This window comes from Oncorhynchus mykiss, chromosome 14 (assembly GCF_013265735.2).
Source record: "Oncorhynchus mykiss isolate Arlee chromosome 14, USDA_OmykA_1.1, whole genome shotgun sequence".
Lineage (NCBI taxonomy): Eukaryota > Metazoa > Chordata > Actinopteri > Salmoniformes > Salmonidae > Oncorhynchus > Oncorhynchus mykiss.
Genome location: NC_048578.1, coordinates 37742450 through 37749826, shown reverse-complemented (window position 1 = coordinate 37749826; position 7377 = coordinate 37742450). Strand labels below are relative to the sequence as shown.

Below are 7377 nucleotides of genomic sequence, written 5' to 3'. Positions count from 1 at the left end.
TGCTTGTTCTATGTTGCTCTGTCTGTATGCTACGTCTTGCTTGTCCTATGAGGCTCTGTCTGTATGCTATGTCTTGCTTGTTCTATGTTGCTCTGTCTGTATGCTATGTCTTGCTTGTCCTATGTTTCTCTGTCTGTATGCTATGTCTTGCTTGTTCTATGTTGCTCTGTCTGTATGCTATGTCTTGCTTGTCCTATGAGGCTCTGTCTGTATGCCATGTCTTGCTTGTCCTATGTTGCTATTGTCTATATTGTAATTGTTTTTAATAACCTGCCCAGGTACTGCGGCTGAAAATTAGCCGGCTGGCTAAAACCGGCACTTTTACTGAAACGTTGATTAATGTGCACTGTCCCTGTAAAAAAAATAAACTCAAACTCAAGAATGGGCAAATATTGCATAGTCTAGGAGTGCAAAGTTAGTAGAGACGTATTCGAAGAGACTGTAATTGAAGCAAAAGGGGGTTCCACCAAGTATTAGCTCAGGGGGGTGTCCACTTTTCCTGTTTAACTTTTACCCCTTTTTCTCCCCAATTGTTAGTAGCTACTATCTTGTCTCATCGCTACAACTCCCCTACAGGGTAGAACAACCTCGGGAGAGACGAAGGTTGAAAGTCATGCGTCCTCCGATACACAACCCAACCAAGCCGCACTGCTTCTTAACACAGCGCACATCCAACCCGGAAGCCAGCCGCACCAATGTGTGGAGGAAACACCGTGCACCTGGCAACCTTGGTTAGCGCACACTGCACCCGGCCCGCCACAGGAGTCGCTAGTGCACGATGAGACAAGGATAGACCTACCGTCCAAACCCTCCCTAACCTGGACGACGCCAGGCGAATTGTGCGTCGCCCCACGGACCTCCCGGTCGTGGCCGGTTACGACAGAGCCTGGGCACGAACCCTGGTGGCACAGCTGGCGCTGCAGTACAGCACCCTTAACCACTGAGCCACTCAGGAGTCCTTACTGTTTTATTTTTAATTATTATTATTATTTTTTTCTCTTCTCACTTGGATATTGTGGGTTACTGTGTGTAAATAAAGCTGGAAGAAGTCCAATTTTATGTGTTTTCATTTCAGGTTGTGTAAGGTAACAAAAGACGAACATTTTGAAAGGGGACTTTCTATACTCACTGGACCTATTCTGCCTCACGTGAAAAACAAAATATAACCTTTTTTGATAGAACAACCTTCTCACCGTGTCTACTTCTCCTGTGTATTCAGGGCAGGACAATAACTGCTGAAAGAGTAGCCTACCTGGAACCAAGTTAGACAACGCCCTGCATGTCTATGTCCCAAATGCCACCCTAATGCCTATGTATTTGGGCCTCTGGTCAAAAGTAGTGCACTATATAGGGAATAGGGTGCCATTTGGGAAGTTTTCCCCTATTTAACTTAATTGCTGTTAACAAAGATGATGATGTATAATGCTTTGTCTTGTTGCTGTGAGACTAGCACTGAAAGTGAGCAAGCGGTGGGGCTACCACAACGAGAGTGAAATTACACAGTGTAGCATTTGCTCTGGTATGAATAACAGTATTGGGTGACACAGCTGGAATGCAGATTCAGGTTTGAGTGCCTTGCCCAAGGACAGATTTTTCACCTACTGTATGTCAGCTGAGGTACTCAAACCAGCGACCTACCGGTTACTGGCCCCAACACGCTAACCGCTAGGCCAACTGCAACCCTATGGTTCTAAGTGGTACCCTATTCCCTTCATAGGGCACTGCTCTTGACCAGGACTGGTGCAGTATATGGGTCTCAATCTGGGTCACTTATGACACATAATAACCAAGACATCTTGACATCTTGACATCCAACTTTCTAAAACATTCAAGAGATCAATACAAAACTTGAAACAACTCCTTTGTTAAATCATCAGGGTTGGATAGGCTATGTAATCCGTTACAGTTACTAGTTACCTGTCCAAAATTGTATATCAATAACGTATTATGGCCAGCTGTGTCAACTTTAACATTGATTTGTCCTGCAATAGATGTCATTCAATTGGTAACATTGATGTTTGTCTTCTTCCTGAGTGGTGCAGTGGTCAAAGGCTACAGTTTATCGATGCTTCAGGCATCATTACAGACCCTGGTTCGAATCCTGGCTGTGTGACAACCAGAAGTGATTGTGAGTCCCATAGGGCGGGTGCACAGTTATCTGGTTTTGGCTGGTGTACGATGTCATTGTAAATAAAATAAAATTGTTCTTAACTGACTTACCTGGTTAAATTATAATCCCTCTTAAGGGTAACGGGATGTAATCAGTTTGTGAAATCCGAAAGTTTTGTTATTGATTACAATTTTGGACAGGTAACTAGTAACGGTTTACATTTAGAAAGTCACCTACCCAGCCCTGATCATAACAAAGGGTTGTTTGAAGTTTTGAATGGATCTCTTGAATCTGAGAGCGCAAAGTTGGACAATCATTCAAAGCATTGCAAATGTCCCTGCTGACTTTCACCCAAAGCTCCCAACACAAAATGAGAACGTTTCAACTGTATGTGTTGTTAATAAATAGGTTAGGACTATATTGTTTGACTTTATTGGGGAGGCAGGTAGCCTAGTGGTTAGAGTGTTGGACTAGTAACCGGAAAGTTGCAAGATGAGATCCCCTGAGCTGACAAGGTAAAAATCTGTCATTCTGCCCCTGAACAAGGCAGTTAAACCACTGTTCCTAGGCCGTCATTGAAAATAAGAATGTATACTTAACTGACTTGCCTAGTTAAATAACGTTTTTTTTTTTAAATGCAATTTTCCTATTGCTTCAAACAAAAACTACTTAAAAGGTTTATACAGAAACAAGAGAGATTGTTTCTCCGAAAGAAAAAGAGACAAGAGTTATGATAAAAAGTTATATTTGAATGATAAAAAGTTATATTTGAATGATAAAAAGTTATATTTGAAACACATGAGTTTATCTGCTCTCTAGAACTCTGTTACAAATGTATTATGTTGGAGAACTGGACCATGAAGGACTGCCCCTTTAACCACATATTCTGGTTGTAGAAAAGTTTTCTATTTCGTGTCATTGGAGCAGTGTATGTATGACTGTTGCATTGGGCAACCTGGTCTCATAGACTAGACGTAACATAATACACCAAAATCCGGCGATACAAATTAGTAGGATATGTTACATTTTGTATGGTTACATAAGACAGAAGGTTACTTATGGGTGGGCGTAAAACGTGAATGTCTAACAACTGAAATGTTGCGTAATCAAATCTCATCAAAACAACTTCAGCGTTTTCGCTAACTAGCAACTTTGCAACAACCTACTCGTTTTTAGATACTGTTCTACTTCTTAGCGTGTTAGCTAACCCTTCCCCTAAACTTAACCCTTTAATCTAACTCATAACCCCAACCTTAACGCTAACTTTAACCCTAACCTTAACCCTGACTTTAACCCTAACCTTAACCCTAACTTTAACCCTAATATTAACCCCTAACCCTTAACCCCTAACCCTAACCTAGCTAACATTAGCAACAAAACATTTGAATTTGTAACACATCATAGGTATTCATAATTTGTAACATATTGTACGAATTGCAATTCGTAACATATTATACAAATTGTATTTCATAACATCTCATACAAAATGGATGATGGACAGCCACAAATTAAATACATACCATACCAAAGTAACATTACATACTAAACTGGACAAAAATATAAATAAAACATGTAAAGTGTTGGTCCCATGTTTCATCGGCTGAAATAAAATATCCCAGAAATGTTCCATATGAAAAAAAGCTTATTTTTCTATAATTTTGATCAACAAATTTGTTTCCATCCATGTTAGTGAGCCTTTCTCCTTTGCCAAGATAATCCATCCACCTGACAGGTGTGGCATATCAAGAAGCTGATTAAACAGCATTATCATTACACAGGTGCACCTTGTGCTTGGACAATAAAAGGCCACTCTAAAATCTGCAGTTTTGTCACACACCACAATGCAACAGATATCAAACGTTTTGCGGGAGTGTGCAGTTGGCATGCTGACTGCAGGACTGTCCACCAAAGCTGTTGCCAGATCATTTATTGTTAATTTCTCTACCATAAGCCACCTCCAACATAGTTTTAGAGAATTTTGCAGTACGTACAACTGGCCTCAAAACCGTAGACCAAGTGTAACCATGCCAGCCCAGGACCTCCACATCCAGCTTCTTCACCTGCAGGATCGTCTGAGACCAGCCACCAGGACAGCTGAGGAAACTGAGGAATATTAATGTCTGTAATAAAGCCCTTTTGTGGGGAAAAACAAATTCTTATTGGCTGGGCCTTGCTCCCCAGTAGGTGGGCCTATGTTCTCCCAGGCCCACCCATGGCTACACCCCTGCCCAGTTCTGAAATCCATGGAATAGGGCCTAATTAATTAATGTAAATGTACTTATTTCCTTAAATTAACTGTAACTCAGTAAGGTATTTGAAATTGTTGCATGTTGCCTTTATATTTTTGTTCAGCATAATTAGTCTCCCGGAATTTATTTACTATATTATGTCTACCCCTGATTCCAGGTTGCATTGGATGGGCAGAGCCAGAAAAGGAGACTACGGCCACTCCCTTCTACACCTCCCTCCCTATATCCCTCCTTCCCGCCCTCTATCCACGACCAGTAGCCCTACCCGTTCGCATGTCCAACCATTCTGCATCGCCCGGAGTAACAGCCACGCAGACTAGAAAAAAGGTAAAACGCACTTTCTAAGGGGAGAGAGTGAGAAGGGAGGGGAGAGAGAAAAACGCCCTGGACACGGAGGGAGACTCGGGTTGATAAAGCAAGAAAAGTTTTTTTTTATGAGAGAAATAAGGTTTGATTGGGAAGAAGAATACGTGCTTTTATCGACTGCTGGGACCGTAGGAGGAGAAGAGAACACTGCCGAAGATGCTCAAGCTGCTGTGTTAAAGTTGTTGCAACTCAGACTGCTCATAGGTAAAACAACCATTTCTGTCATCACAATTCTTATTTGGGTTATTTTAAAAGTGTATTATGGTGATGGTATCCTATCTGGTAAACTCACAAAGTTTGTAAGGCATTTGTTAAATGACGTGGCAATCGTGTTGTTAGAGGTTCGTTTTACATTACGGTTTTTGAAAATAAGAATAACGGTCTTTCACCCACTAAGTGAGAGGAAGGGTGGTGGTCCGCGGTGTTACTTTGTTTTCTCGTTCAAAGTTCTGTAATGTAGAACACGAGACGAAGTGGGTGTGTGTCACCACCCACATTAACGGAGACTTTGGTCGTACTTCTTATTTCACTCTCTTTTACTGCGCACAAAATAAAGGCTGACTGGGGTATATGGAGCGACGCCAGTCACATAAAGGAGGGGTTATGTTCCTTTGTGCTTAATGCTTATCTATCCAATTTTAAAGTACCCCCCCCCACCCCCCCACCCACCCCCCCATGAGGATGTGTAGCCTCGTCCAGTTGTTACTTCATATCAGCAACGTGGATATTGATCATTCTAACATCGCCCTGCACGCAAAGAAAACTCCCAAGTAAAAAAATGTTGATGAAAAACCTGTCAAGCTAAGTAATGTTATTTTTTTCCTCCCCTATTTGATTCTAATCTACCAAGTCGAGTGTTTGTGTTTGTGTGAGTATGAGTAAGAGTAATTGTTTGTTAAGAAATGGCTATCAGTACAGCCAGTTCACAAAAAAAAGCCTTTTAAGATAGGCTACAGGCTTTGGGTGTGGGTTCTACTTTGTTACTATTACCCTCTTACTCCCTCACTCCCTCCCTCTCTTACTCCCTGTTTCAGGGAGGCGCACCCACGGGAGAGAGAAAATAATGACACACACTCTGCAATCTTAGAACACCATCTTCTAACCCATCTTCACCAAAAAAACAACGCTTTTCAGAGTATAATATAGTAACGGTTTTAATAAAGTATATAAGTATACAGTGTGTGTGATAAATCAAACTGTACTTTCCAATTTAGCTAAAACTTTTTTTTAAAAAACCTGTTTTCATCTGTTTTACGTGTGTGTTTTAACGTGTTCACATGAATGGAGTTTTAGCGACTTTCTCCTCACTTGCAGTTTTAACTCGATTAGTTTTATCCTGAGATTCTAGCCAGGGTGGAGAGAGAGAGAGAGAGGGGGAGAGAGAGAGAGAGAGAGAGAGAGAAGAGAGAGAGAGAGAGAGAGAGAGAAGAGAGAGAGAGAGAGAGAGAGAGAGAGAGAGAGAGAGAGAGAGAGCAGAGAGAGAGAGAGAGAGCAGGGAGAGAGAGAGAGAGAGAGAGAGAGCAGAGAGAGAGAGAGAGAGAGAGAGCAGAGAGAGAGAGAGAGAGAGAGAGCAGAGAGAGAGAGAGAGAGGGGGGTGGGGTATGGTAATGGAATGTAGTGGTTTGGAAATACTTACTAATTGAAACCAGGCTTGAGGAAATGAGGGGAACAATAATCAAGACTCTTGCATCTCAGAGTGAAAGAGGTGTTTTATTCGAGCTCAGAACATTAAGTGACAAAGATACAGAATGTATTTGAATGCCAGAAACAGCTACGTTGTTATAACTTCAGGCGTGTATTTAACCTTTAAGATTTACAATAAAACCAAACAGCAAACCTTTTGTGTGTTTCTCCATCCCAATAGACATAGATAGAGTTATAGACGGAGAGACTTAGATCCCTCAGACATAATGCGTTGTATAGTTGGGTGGAAAATTAAAATGTTTTAATCGCTCCCTTCCCCATTTCTGCCACACCCTGGCCCGACGTTCTTCTGTAGAGCAGCAGGGAAAGGAAAGTCTCTCTCCCAGAGAACACTGGCCACAGGCTGACACCAGAGCCAGCGAGCTCACAGAAAATGTCTTAAAACTGTAAAAGTGTAATGGTTCTACCCAGTCGTTCCTGTCGGAAGTGATGGATAATGACAGCGGCTATGAGCAAAAGGGTTGTACGGCCAGTCGAGTCGTGCTCAAAGGTCCAATACAGACTCTTAGAAATCTCAATATCAAATCATTTCTGGGTAAATATGTGTAAATATAGTGATTGTTTCAAATTAAAATGATCAAAAATAAACAAAAATAGCTTCTTAGCAGAGAGCAATTTCTCAAGCAATAATTTTAGCTAGGACTGTCTGGGAGTGGTCTGAGTGGGGAGGGGAAAACTTAAAACTAGTTGTTATTGGCTGAGAGGTTTGTAACTCTCATTCTTATTGGTCTATAAACTAATTCACCACCCGGTGATGTCACCAGACAGACAGGGAAAACTCCATCCCACCAAAACAGGCTGAAATTTCAGGCTATATTTTCAAACATTTCTTACACATCTCTTACACTAAAAGGGCATTATCATAACTTTCACAATTTTCCAGTATTATTCCAACCTCAGTGTGACACTATATAAAACACAGGAAATCACATTTTTTGACTGTACTGG

At 41.4% G+C, this 7377-nt stretch overlaps 1 protein-coding gene across 28 annotated transcripts in view; it reads left to right on the top strand.

Annotated features, from left to right (window-relative positions):
• Positions 1 to 4588: 4588 nt before the first annotated feature.
• The window catches only part of LOC110489227 (neuroblast differentiation-associated protein AHNAK), a 44419-nt gene continuing 41630 nt past the window's right edge, over positions 4589 to 7377 (top strand). For 23 of the 28 annotated variants that reach the window (XM_036943488.1, XM_036943481.1, XM_036943501.1 and 20 more), the window contains exon 1: positions 4592 to 4929. The gene's annotated coding sequence lies outside the window, so the exon portion shown is untranslated. Of the gene's footprint in view, positions 4930 to 7377 lie in introns of all 28 variants that reach the window. The other 5 variants (XM_036943506.1, XM_036943503.1, XM_036943504.1 and 2 more) reach the window with 3 other exon arrangements.